Source organism: Mustela nivalis, assembly GCF_964662115.1.
Source record: "Mustela nivalis genome assembly, chromosome: 18".
NCBI classification, from domain to species: Eukaryota; Metazoa; Chordata; class Mammalia; order Carnivora; family Mustelidae; genus Mustela; species Mustela nivalis.
Genome location: NC_139037.1, coordinates 52,763,748 through 52,777,718, shown reverse-complemented (window position 1 = coordinate 52,777,718; position 13,971 = coordinate 52,763,748). Strand labels below are relative to the sequence as shown.

General features: G+C 45.5%; 1 long non-coding RNA gene across 1 annotated transcript in view; it reads right to left on the bottom strand.

Moving 5' to 3' along the window:
• LOC309852832 overlaps window positions 1–13,971 on the bottom strand; it is a 642,903-nt gene that overhangs the window by 614,043 nt on the left and 14,889 nt on the right. The gene's annotated exons all lie outside the window — the stretch shown is intronic.

Genomic DNA, 13,971 nt, shown 5'->3' with positions numbered 1-13,971 from the left:
CTTCCCACTCTGAAGACAGAAAACAAGTGTGCATCTGACATCAGCCAGGAAATCTTTCAAATCAAGAGCTGCCACTGTCTGGGAGACTCCTTTAGGAAGCAGGGCTAAAGAGTTGGCTAGAGTCAGGTGCTTGAGAATCAAATCTGTGGACCTCACCCTGCACCAAGTAGAGTAAAGGAGGAGATAATGGTAGAGAAGAGAGAAATTTCCAGTGATTCTGAATACTGATTGTGGTAAGATTGTTCTGATGGTCGCATTCCTGAAGCCATTCTTTCAGCTTGTAATGGCTGATAATTATTTTGTCTTCAGAGTCAGAGGATCCTGCATGGGAATATAATGTGTGAGCTACATTTATCATGTTGACTGCAATTCAATACTCTACTTACCATTGGTTCCCCATTAGAAATGATCATGGTCCTATAATTTTTAGCAACATCTTTCACCTTAGTGATGTGTTTACATAAGAGGAACAGACAACACTCCTATCAAAATGCAGGGTCCTTTGGTGCCATTCAAAGATATATAAGTTCCTGGACATGTTTATTGTTAATGTTACTAGTCTAAGTTTTTAATACTTTTATCCTGAGGAAAACTCCCACAGGTAGCGGCTCTTCTCACTTTCAGGTGGAACTTCCCTAGCTCCCACTTTCCAGCACCTGGGATGGGTCCACATATTGGACTCTCCCTTTCTCACAGTGAGACTCTTTAGGAGCCCATCCATAGTCCCCTTTTCATACTCCCTTGGAGCCAGGAAGGCACACCACCCACCCCTGTGGTGGCTACATTGAACGCATTCTGGATGTAGCTACTTGGATCTCGGAGAGCTTGCCAGTAGCCACCAAAGCCCCTGGGAACTGGGGACTTGAGTGATATGATAGCCAGTGTTGGCTGGACCACAGGGAGGACATGAGGGTGCTATGCCAGCCCACACCCAACACCTCTGGGAGCCCTGAGGACTGAGGCTTGGCACTGAGAAAGCTGGCCTCTTTCCTGAACAATGTAAAAGTTGGCGGGGGGGAGAGGGGGGTCCGTGAGGGGGAGTCCTGGGAGGGAGGGAGCATGCTGGGATGGAAAACTGCAGTTCAGTGCCACCAGGGGAGCTGCGGTAAAGCCTTCCAGTTCCAGACCTTCACTGGCATGTGGTGACCCCACCCAGTGCCTCCTGGGAGTCCAGGGTGCTGGAAGCCTCACAGTCTGCACTTAGAACTTCCCATATAGTTCCTTTCCCAACTTTCACTGGGGTCATGGCAGGGGCCAGGTACTGGGTGGTGGCGTCTGGGTCACAACAGTGGAATGATGCTTCTTGAAAATCAAGTTTTTTGTTTTCCTGTACCTTTTTTTTTTTTTTTAAGATTTTATTTATTTGACAGAGATCACAAGTAGAGAGGCAGGCAGAGAGAGAGAGAGAGAGGAGGTAGTAGGATCGCTGTGGAGCAGAGAGCCCGATGTAGGACTCGATCCCAAGACCTTGGTATCATGACCTGAGCCGAAGGCAGAGGCTTTAACCCACTGAGCCACTCAGGCATCCTTTCTGTACTTTCTTGTTTTCCTTTGGGGTCTTAAATGGAGCTCTTTTTAACACTTTCTCCCAAGTTAGTATAGATTTGATCACTTTTAGGGCAGAGGCTATAGCTTTGGAAAAAATCATCTTTTTAATTACACCACCCTCCTTTTTAAGTCCTCTTCCCCCTTTCACCCCCCTTTGAAATCTTAAGTCTGGAGCAACCAGAGGATAAACCCTGAAAGGAAAGTGATTTCTTTTCAATAGCCACTCTTTCTGAGAGGCACTAAGGTTATGTAGGTGTGCAAAGATCACCTGCTGTGGGCTGTCAGATTTCAGAGGTTACCTGACACCCTGAGGCCATCTGTCCCCCGTTTGCTCTTACCCACTTCCACCCTTCTGCCCTTATTGAATTATAGTGCATAGAGTGGAGAGTGGGCAGGAGAACCAGGCTGATTTCTTAAGTATGTGGCAGTGTTCTTTGGTGGTCTTCAAGCAGAATTTTTTTTTTTTTAAGATCACAAGTAGGCAGAGAGGCAGGTGGTGAGGGTGTGTGTGGGAGGGGGAACAGGCTTCCTGCTGAGCAGAGAGCCTGATGTAGGGCCCAATCCAACAACACTGAGACCATGACCTGAGCAAAAGGCAGAGGCTTAACCCACTGAGCCACCCAGGCACCCCTTCAGGCAGATCTTTAAGAGCTGAAAGAAAAAAGAAAGTTACTTGCCTTATAGATCAGCATCAATTTTCCTTTTTTTTCTCCCCTCTCCCTGTAAAGACAGAAACTTGAAATTGTTTGGGGCTAGGTGTTGGTGGTGGTGGTTTGTTATTTTATTAAGGTTTTAAAATTTAAATTCCAGCCATATACAGTGTAATACTAGTTTCAGATGAATGATAAGTGATTCAGCACTTTCATACCTCACCCAGTGTTCATCTGGACAAGTGCATTCCTTAATCTCCATCACTTTTTAGCCTACCCGCCCCCAAATCTATGGTAACCATCAGTTTGGTCTCAATAGTTAAGAGTCTCTTTCCTAGTCTCTCTTTTTTCCCCTTTGGTTGTTTGTTTTGTTTCTTAAATTCCACATACAAGTGAAATCATATACCATTTTTCTTTCCTTGACTGGCCTATTTCATTTAGCATTATACTTTCTTGCTCTATCAATGTTGTTAACAAATGGCAAGATTTCATTCTTTTTTTATGGCTGAAAATATTCCATTGTATGCATACACCACATCTCCTTACCCTCAGCTGTTGATGGACACAGGCTGTTTCCATAATTTGGCCATTGTAAATGATGTCACAATAATTTTAGGGTGCGTGTATCCTTTTGAAAATTACTGTTTTTGTGTTTAGGAGGTAAATACCCAGCAGTGCAATTAATGAATCATAGGGTCATTCTATTTTTAACTTTTTGAGAAACCTCCATACTGTTTTTCACAGTGGCTGCACCAGTTTGCATTCCCATCAACAGTGCAAGAGGGTTTCTTTTCTCTCCATACCCTCACCAGCTCTTGTTTTTTTCCTGAGTTTTTTGTTTCAGCCATTCTGCCAGGTGTGAGGTGATAGCTCATTGTAGTTTTAATTTCCATTTCCCTAATGAAGAGTGATGTTGAGCATATTTCCAAGTATCTGCTGCCATCTGAATGTCATCTTTGGGGAAATGTCTATCCATGACTTCTGCCCATTTTTAAATTGGATCATTTGGTTTTTGGATATTGAGTTATATATATTTTGGATACTAACTCTTTATCATATGTTTTATATATTTTGGATACTAATTCTTTGTCATATATGTCATTTACAAATATCTTTTCCCATTCCACAGTTTGCCTTTTAGTTTTGTTGATTGTTTCCTTCACTGTGCAGAAGCTTTTTGTTTTTATAGAGTCCCAGTAGTTTATTTTTATTTCCCTTGCCTAAGAAACATCTAGAAAAATGTTGCATGACTAATGTAAGAAAAATCACTGCCTCTTCTAGGATTTTTATGGTTTCAGGTCTCACGTTTAGATCATGAATCCTGGTTTTCCAAACACCATTTGTTGAAGTGACTCTCTTTCCATTGCATATTCTTGCCTCCTTTGTTAAAGATCAATTGACCATATAATTTTGGGTTATTTGGGGGCTTTCTATTCTGTTCAATTGGCTTATGTGTCTGTTTTTGTGCTAGTACCATATGGTTTTGATTCCTATACCTTTGTAATGTAATTTGAAGTCTGGTATTGTGATACATCCAGTTTTGTTTTTCTTTTTAATTATTTTACTTTTTATTTCCCTTCCCCTCCCCTGCTTGTTTTTCTTTTTCAAGATTGCTTTGTCTATTCAAGGTCTTTCATGGTTCCATACAAATTTTAGGATTGTTTGTTCTAGTTCTGTGAAAAATACTGTTGGTATTTTGATAGGGATTGTATTAAATGTGTAGATTGCTTTGGGTAGCATAGATACTCTTTCTTTTTTTAAAAGATTTTATTTATTTATTTGACACACTCACAGAGAAGTCACAAGTAGGCAGAGAGGCAGGCAGAGAGAGGAGGAAGCAGGGTCTCTGCTCAGCAGAGATGTGGGACTCAATCCCAGGACCCTGAGATCATGGCCCAAGCTGAAGGCAGAGGCTTAACCCACTGAGCCACCCAGGCACCCAGGTAGCATAGATATTCTACCAGTATCTGTTCTTCCAATGCATGAGCATGGAATGTCTTTCCATTTCTTGTATTGTCCTTGGTCTCTTTCATCAGTGTTTTATAGTTTCCAGAGAAGTCTTTCATCTCTTCTGTTAAGTTTATGCTTGGGTATTTTATTATTTTGCGTGCAATTGTAAATGGGATTGTTTTCTTAATTTCTCTTTCTGCTGCTTCATTATCGGAATATAGAAGTGTAACATTTCTGTATATCGATTTTATATCCTTCAACTTTATTGAATTTATAGGTACTAGTAATTTTTATGGAGTCTTTACAGTTTTTCTATGTATAGTATCAAGTTATCTGCAAATAGTAAAAGTTTTACTTCTTCCTTAGCACTTGGATGATTTTTTGTGGTGGTTGTTGTCTGATTGCTTGGCTATGAATTCCAGTACTGTGGTGAGAGTGGACATCCTTGTCATTTTCCTCACCTTAGGTGAAAAGCTGTTTCCCCATTGAGTTAGCTATAGGTTTTTCATATAAGGCCTTTTACTATGTTGAGGTATGTTCCCCTGAAACCTACTTTATTGGGGGGAAAAAAAAAGACCCACTTTATTGAGTGTTTTTATGATGATTAGACATTGTACTTTGTCAAATGCTTTTCTCTATCTATTGAAATAATCATGTTTTTAAATACTTTCTCTTACTAATGTGATGTATCATATTGATTTATGAATATGAACCATGCTTGCATTCCAGGAATACTGCTTGATCATGGTGAATGATTTCTTTTAAAGATTTTATTTATTTATTTGCCAAAGAGAGAGCACACGCAAGAGTGAGCACAGGCAGACAGAGTGGCAGGCAGAGACAGAGAGAGAAGCAGGCTCCCTGCCGAGCAAGGAGCCCGATGTGGGACTCGATCTGAGGACGCTGGGATCATGACCTGAGCGGAAGGCAGCCGTTTAAACAACTGAGCCAGCCACCCAGGCGTCCCATGGTGAATGATTTTTTTAACGTATTGTTGGATTTGGTTTGCTAGTATTTTGTTGAGAATTTTTGCATCTATGTTTATCAGGGATATTGGCTTGTAGCTCTCCCCCCCAACCCCCACCCCGTGGTGTCTTCATCTGGTTTTGGTCTCAGGGTATTGCCTGTGAAGCCATTTGGTCTTGGACTTTTGTTTGTTGGGAGTGTTTGGTTACTAATTTAATTTCATTGCTAGTAATTGGTTGTTGAAATTTTCTGTTTCTTCCTGCTTCAGTTTTGGTAATTTATGTTTCTGGGAACCTACCCATATCTTCTAGGTTGCCTAATTTGTTGGCATATTGTTTCTCATAATTTTTAAAAAAGATTTTATTTATTTGACAGAGAGAGAGATCACAAGTAGGAAGGAAGGCAGGCAGAGAGGGAAGGGGAAGCAGGCCCCTTGCTGAGCAGGAGCCCCATGCGAAGCTCCATCCCAGGACCCTGAGATCATGACCTGAGCTGAAGGCAGAGACTTTAACCCACTGAGCCACCCAGGCGCCCCTCATAATATTCTCTTAAAATTGTTTGTATTTCTTTGGTGTCAGTTGTTACTTCTCCTCTTTCATTTCTGATGTTCACAGAGTCCACTGTTTTGTTTTTGTTTTAGGGTTTTTTTAAAAAAATTAGTCCAGCTAGAGGTTTATTGATTTTGTTGATCTTTTCAAAGAACAGGCTCCTGGTTTCATTATTTTGTTCTATTGTTTCCTTAGTTTTTATTTCATTTATTTCTGCTCTAATCTTTATTATTTTCTTCTGTCGGTTTTAGGTTTCTCTGTTCTGCTTTTTCTAGCTCCCTCAAATGTAAGTTGTTTGAGATTTTCTTGCTTCTTGAGGTAGGCTTGTATTGCTTTCCTGTTAGAACTGCTTTTGCTGCATCCCAAATATTTTGGACATTTTTTTATTTGTTTCTGTGTAAATTTTGATCTCTTGATTTCTTGTTTGACTTATTGATTGTATCATTCACCTGTATTTGTGCTCTTTCCAAAATTTTCCTTATGAGTGATTCCTAGTTTCATAGCACTGTGACTGGAAAATGTTGATAAAAAATGGCAGTATTTAGCATTGATAGGTTTTCCCATTTCACATTCAGGTTTGCATCCCTTTTACAGACAGGTATGTTCCTTACTTAGATAAATTGCTTAAGTTAAATTCTGGACCCAGCCTTGGCCCATTTTGGATCCAGCCTAAGTTCCTGGATCCAGCCGAAGAGCCACATCCATTCACTACCGAGGAACGGGTCCCAGACCACGGAGTCTGGTTGGCCTCTCCAAGGAGCAGCGTCTCTACCTCTAGGACAAAACCATTTTTAACGAAAACCGTCTCAGCTTGAGAAACCGTAAATATTTTAGCTTTCAACCTAAGTGGCCCAAACGACTACAGCTCTACCTCACACTGTTGGAGACATCACTTAAATTAGGCAGCACGCCTGTCCCACAGGAAGCGACAGAAATTCAAAAGGCTGGAAATCCCAAAGAAAGACACATCCTGGGAGCGGGCTGAAGAAAGCCAGGCCCCACCCACAGGCCGTCTAAGGTTTCTGGCCTCACCCCTGAAGATCCAGCCAGGGGGTTCGCTGGGGTGCGCCCAGTGGCGGAAGCTCTCAGCCCAGCTTCCGCTCGGCCCCGGCCTTCTGTTCTTTACGGAGGGATCCTAACCTTTTTCCTCCCATTACCGGAAGCGCTCCCCCAAGCTCCGCCCCATCCCGTCCACGCAGCCCCGTTCTGGCCAGTGTGTGTGTCCGGGTCGTTCCCGGAAGCGCTCCACCCAAGCCCCGCCCTCAGACGGTGAGCGGTCCGGCCTGCCTCTTTTCACAACCTGCCTATTACCGGGTGCGCTCCATCCGGGTCTGCCGAGTTCTCACACTGGGCGGAAACTTAGCTTACCCTTCCCTTTGCGGGAAGCGCTCCACTCCGGCAGCGCCGCAGCCCTGCCCTTCCACCAGCGCGCACGCGCAGTTTTTTACAGCCCTGTGGGCCCCGACGCGACTGGGTAGCTTAAAAGCTCACGACGACTTCTGTTGTTTTCGATCCTCTCTGTTACCTGCGTCAGAATCTCGGTCCCCAGGCCTGCACCCCTGGGGTCTCCACGTACATTCGAGTCCCTTCACCCGCACTTCCCACCGCGGTAAATAGCGTGTCGCGGAGACACACAGAATCCTGCGGGCGGCGCTGCAGGCCCGGGGTCCCGGTGCCTTTCGGTTCCCATCGTCGGCGTCGGTCCCCGCCTGTGGTCTCCGGCCCTCGGGCCTTCGGACGCCGCCTGCTGCGCTGTCTCCGTGCTTCACGCCGTCCCGGGCACCGCTCGCACCCGCGCCGTGGGAGTCCAGGGAGATGGGCGTGTGCGTCTCGCGCCGCAGCCTGGCCCGGCTCGGCCCACAGACGCGCGGACTCTCTCCCTGGCCCTGGTTCCGCGCAGACCGCGCGGACCTCCTGAGACGCATCCGTGCAGCCCTGCGTGCAGTGTAGGCGACCGAGGCCCGGGAAGGGCACCTTTTTTGGTGCGGGCTTTCAGGAGTGGGATTTAGGACGGAAGATCGCGGGGAGTGACGGAGCAGGTCCCTCGCGAGGATGGGAGGCCTTGTGGAGGCCGTGACTGCGGCAGACGAGGGATAGGGTGGGGGGCGGAGAAAGAGAATGGCGGAGGAAAGAGCCGTGAGAGGGTCGGTAAGAGACGCGAGATGAGGAGGATGCGGGAGGGACTTGCAACGAGGCCCTAAGAGCGGAAGGGCAAGTCGCCAGCGGAGAAAAGAAACGAGCGAAATGTGGAGGAAAGGGACGCGCTCCGGAAAAAGAGGAGCCGAATAGCAGGGCCCTCGGTTAACAGAAGTGGAGTAACAAGGGCGACGCACTTCACGCAGACAGTGGGAAGGAGAGGAAAGTTTTGGGTAGACGATGCTGGGACAGAGAGGCGGTAGGGATGACCGCCCAGAGAGAAACAGCAGTGCGAGAGCTTAGCCAGAGGGTGTGACAGGAAAGAGGGAACGGAACTGGGGAGCAGAGAGGACAGGGTGGAGGGAGAGAGAGGCCGAAATCTATGGAGATGGGAACAGTGCGAAAGCTTGGGCTGAAAGAGTAAGGGAAGGTGAAATAGGTTTCAAGAGTTCCCTGGAAGGTGTAGGTGTAGTGAAAGAGAGAAAAGGGGAGAAAACCGGGCGGAGCCAGGGGAATCACAGGAAAGGAGAAACAGTGGAGAGAATCAGGAAAGAGAAAGACTCGAACACATTAATAGACAGAAATCCTTGGGAGGGAGAAGGAAGGGCAACCGAGATCTGGATGAGTGGTGGTTAATGGGATATGGGGCTCCATAATGTATTTAACTTTAAATTTGCTTGTTGATTGGTCGTGATCCCAGGGTGCTGGGATGGAGTTCCCCATATGGCTCCTGGCTCAGCGGAGAGCCTGCTCCTCCCTCTGGCTGCCTCTTTGCCTACTTGTGCTCTCTTGCTCTCTGTCATATAAATAAATACAGTCTTAAAAAAAAAAAACTGGGGGGAATTAAGTCAGTATCTATTCTCTGGACCCAGACATATGCACACACACAGACACACACCCACACACACAGCTCCCTTCTCAGGAAGTGGGGCTACAAAGCCTGTGCTAAGATTGCACACAAACCCTCCCAAGTGGCCACAGAAAACCTGGTTCTGAGTCTCCTGCAGCAGCCTTGGCCCTCTATCAACCTAGGCTTTGACAAGCCCCTCATGATGCCATTTGCCTACAGGTACACAGGAATAGGGCAGGCACAGCGGCAACCTAAGTCTGTGTCTACAGCACAGCCCTTCAACCAAGCCTGAGCTGTCTCCCTGCTCTGTGTCCTTGGGGAGCTTTGTCCAGTCCTACCCCCTCCTTTTGCTCAGACCCTTGCGCAGGAGCACAGTGCACTCAAGGCCACCCCAGCTACTTAAATTCTGTGCCTGTGGGAATTTAGGTACTCACCAGCCCTAGGTGATAGGGCCTTAGCCCTGGTTGTGGTAGGGACAAATACACATACAGCACAGGAAGTATAATACTCTGAGCTCAAAATAAGGGAAAATATTTCCTTCACCTCCCTTTTCTTAGAATGTTCAGTTTAGCAATCTTACAATTTCCTTCTTCAAAGCTTTGAAATATACGTAAATCCTTTAAAGCTGAAGAAAGCTTTTTTTAGCTTTCAGGTCTAGGAATGTCTTTTTTTTTTTTTTTTTTAAGATTTTATTTATTTGAGAGAACATGAGTGGAGGGGAGGTGCAGAGGGAGAGGGAGAAGCAGATCCACTGAGCAGGGAGCCCGACATGGGGCTTGTTCCCAGGACCCTGGGATCATGACCCTAGCCAAAGGCTAGATGCCTTCTAAGAATCTCTTTCTCAACTGCATGGGATCAACCTCTTTGACGTGAGCATCAATGGGTATAGCATGCCCACCCCTCGTTTTCTGCATGATGGTAGGAGCCTAACTCCAGTAGCAGAAAGTTCCACGGTGCAGAAATACTCCTGTCCTAAAGATGTGAGTTTATGGGGCACCTGGGTGGCTCAGTGGGTTAAGCCTCTGCCTTCAGCTCAGGTCATGATCTCAGGGTCCTGAGATGAAGCCCTGCATCAGGCTCTCTGCTCAGCAGGGAGCCTGCTTCCCCCTTCTCTCTCTGCCAGCCTCTCTGCCTACTTGTGATCTCTCTCTGTCAAATAAATAAATAAAATCTTTAAAAAAAACGTGAATTTACTTCAACTTGGTAGAAAGCCAGTTAACACATGCATGGTCACCCCAAATTTCAAGTGCTGTCAAATCCTCTTACTTGAGGCCTAATTGTTATTTTTCTTGAGCATGTGAATAAGTTATATCTGCTTGGCTGTATGAAAGGGTGAGATTTCTTTCGGTCTGTAATCATTTGGTAGATTGCCTGTAATTAGCACCGCAATCTGGTTTAATGCTTATTCTGTAATGAAAGTGTTTTCTTGGGACTCCTGGGTGGCCCAGTGGGTTGTGTGCCTGTCTTCGGCTTGGGTCATGGTCTTGGGTCCTGGGATCAAGCCCTGCACTGGGCTCCCTGCTTGGTGGGGGACTTGCTTTTCCCTCTATCTCCTCAAATAAATAAATAAAATATATTTTTTTATTTTTTTAAAGTGTTTTCTTTCTCTTCTACGTTTGTCTGGAGGTTTTCTGGTTTGGGAGATTTTGCTATTAATTCTGTTTGCCCCAACACTGGCCAGAATTACCAGTACCTGCATAAACACACAAGGTGTCCATCAAAATCCCTCTGGAGGGGCGCCTGGGTGGCTCACTGGGTTAAAGTCTCTGCCTTCGGCTCAGGTCTTGATCTCAGTGTCCTGGGATTGACCTCACATCAGGCTCTCTGCTCAGCGGGGAGCCTGCTTCCCTTACCACCACCACCACCACCCGCCTACCTCTCTGCCTACTTGTGATCTCTGTCAAATAAATAAATAAAATCTTAAAAAAAAAAAAAACCCTCTGGAGGGTCATTTGACAGATTATCTCCCACCACCACCCAGTTCCCTTTTGGGCTTCCATCTCTAACCTACAGCTGTGCAGCACAGAGTTTGGATGCCCCAAAGTCTTCATGCAGGAAGGTGTCTCATCTATATGAGTCCTTCTGTCTCTGCTAGAGCAAAATTAGACCAGATTCCCATGGAAACAACATCACAGGGTGGCAATCAGCAGTTCCAGCTCCTTCTAATGTACAGACCTTAAACAGATTCAGACAATGGGGCCTGGGAATCCCAAGGAGACAAGCGTGTGCACCAAGTTGGTGTGAGAATCTGAGTTGCCTCCATCTCTTGTCCAAATGCCTACACATGTGCAGAGGTGCCTGCTGCTCCCCTACCCCTGCAGAGAACTAGTACTGCAGCTCCAAATTCTGAATCCACCGCTTGGGGATTGTCAAGATACACTAGAGCATCATCTCCCCTCTGGGTTCCCTCCTATCACTCTAACAACCACAAAGACAGAGGTACGATCCCACCTGGAATCTGCACACAGAGCCTGTTCTGCACTTGGGATTCATGAAAGAAGGCAAGAATTCTGTCTGAGGATATGCAGATAATTCAGGAGAGATACTGTGTTCTTGAGTTTGAGGGATGAACGAAGACAAAAAAACCAAAGGCCCACACTGGAGTGGGACCTCAGTGTTGTCCAGATTTCTTCCAGTGACTAGATGCAGCTGTCTGAGGTGCTCCTGATGGTCAGTTCAATGCCAAAAAGCACAGGCATCAAAAGCAGCACTTTTCAGGGACAAATTCCCTGCCCTGAGTTATGTCAAGAAGGGAGAAGATCCCTAGCCATGGGAGTTCAGGACTCAGAAAATACCCAGAGCCATGACATTTACACCTCTGTGTAAACTGTTAGTGGAGTAGAGACATCTTACATAAGAGTGTCTTGCTCAGGGAAAGGTAATATCACAACTGTGTCCAAGGGTGATCTCAACCTAGCAGATGCCACAGACCTAGCTTGCATTTCTCTCCTTTATATCACTTTGGGGGCATCTGGTTGGTCTAACTGGGGACACTCCCTCCAGCACCAGAGACTTGGGATTTGAGGGAATGTCCTGTGCTGACTGGGGCAGGATGACAACAGAATTTGAATTTGCTTCCATCTCAAAGGAGCTGGAGTGAGTCATTTGGGGTCCTCTTCTTTCCCCATAGAGGGAATCTCCTTCATGGCACTGAAGTAGGAGTCAGGTACCTTGTACTGTGATGAACACTGAGGAGGCTTAGAAATGCAAACTGATAAAGTGATGGTTTCTATTTAATATAATCATTGGAAGAACAGAGATGAAGAGCCATGATCCCTACCATCCAGAGACTTTCAGTCTACAACAAATGGTTAAGTGGTTAAGATTGTGGGGTCACAGGCGCCCAAGAAAACTCTTAAGTGTTTATATTAAATTACTTATTTTATGTTATAAAATGGACAGGGAATTGGCTTAAGTAGAATACAATCATACAAAGCTTCTGCTAGGTAAATTTAGGAAGACAGGATGGCTCAGTGGGTTAAGCTGCTGCCTTCGGCTCAGGTCATGATCTCAGGGTCCTGGGATCGAGTCCCGCATCGGGCTCTCTGCTCAGCAGGGAGCCTGCTTTCCTCTCTCTCTCTCTCTGCCTGCCTCTTTGTCTACTTGTGATCTCTCTCTGTCAAATAAATAAATAAAATCTTAAAAAAAAAATTTAGGAAGACAGAACTGGAAATAATCCATCCCATAGGCAGGGAAGCCTAGAACCTGCCTTTGCCTCCCAGCTCCATCCAGAATCCTCTCTTACTGAAGCTTTTCCATGTCTGGCTGCACTCTGGGCTTTTCCCCCTGAGCAGATTAGAGCAGGTTTGGGCTGCCTCCTGTGTCTTAATGGTAGATGCTAATATTTTGCTGAAGTCCAAAAGCAGATATATGGGAGCAAAGATTGTATGGTTTGGTGCCTTGATTTCTTTCTCATTAGATTTGGTGCCTTGAAAAGGGTTGGGACAGGCCCACCACCCCAGAATGTGCCACTTTGGCATGTGGATTATTTGGACCTGAAGGCAGTTGAGATCTTGTGGGCTCAAGAGAAACTTTTGTTCCTTAACCATATAGAGGAATCTAAGTTGGGGGCTCTTTCTAAAATAAGAGTTATTATAGGAGATAAATTTTATCTGAGTGACCCATCTGTTGGCAGGACAAACATTCAATTACCACTGTTGGGAAGCAAGAATTTGTGTCTCCTTCAAGAGTCTTTCTAGCTGGAGTCTTTCCCCCAATCAAATTGGGGGAAAAAATCAAATTGATGTGAGACAGAGTAACATGAGAAAAACAAATGTAATGGCATACCTATGGGGAATACCACATAGACATGGAAATTTGACAGAATGAAATGTATAAGTCATTCTGGATTAAGGAGAAGGGGGTAAGGATCTAGCGTTTCAGAAGGAAGGAATGCATCTCACAGGATGATTAGAAAAGCAAATGTTTGGAAATTAGAGTTTTGCCCACCTGCATATATCCCCTTTGGCCTCACCAAAATAAATTGCCACTTCCAGCCAGCAACTGGAGAAGAATTAGGCACAAACAAGTCAGCTGCAAGAGATTGGGAGCAGGGGACAACAGTTGAAAAGACTGCTGCCCCGAGCAACTCCATCGTCTCACCTTTATTAGATAGAAACAATAGCCAACAGAAGGACCAATGAAAGTCAAACGTTAGTCACGTCTTGCGGACAGAGAAAGGAGCAATAATGGAAAAGGGAAGCAGGCGGTTTTCGTTCCACCCTGAGCTGACCAGGCATTCCCGGCTGCCCGGCTTCTGTGAAGGGGCGGCATTCTGCCCTGAGCGAGCCGGGCATCCCCAGCTGCCCAGCTTCACGGTCATATATCGTCCTTCTCCCCAAAGACCTGTTGCCAGTATATATATTTCTTAAGGCCATATCTAAATGTACTTGGCAATTAGTAAAATCCTCCAGGGGTTACAGTTTAAGTAACAAATTGTTCCGAGGGGCAGCAGCAGTAAATCCCTTTCTTGTCTCACCACCACTTGTTTTTCTGCCTTTGGATTTTGTCAGGGGCCAGTGGCCAAAACCTGGTCCATTTGGGAACCCCCTGTGCCCCAGCTACAAAATGGAAATGATTGCCACATTCAGGGCACTGGCTGGTCTAGAATAAAGAATGGAAAAACAAGTGGTTAACTGATAAAAATCACTGTCATGAAGGACTGGAGTATCCATCAGTTTGCAACTGTCTTAATTATTTACAAGAAAAAAATAAAAAGGCAATTTTATCAATAGCGAAACTTCTGGAAACCTATAGACTCAATTTCCTGGAGCCCTAACATCACAGTCCCTTCCATAGGATAGAAATCTTGTGTAATCAGTCA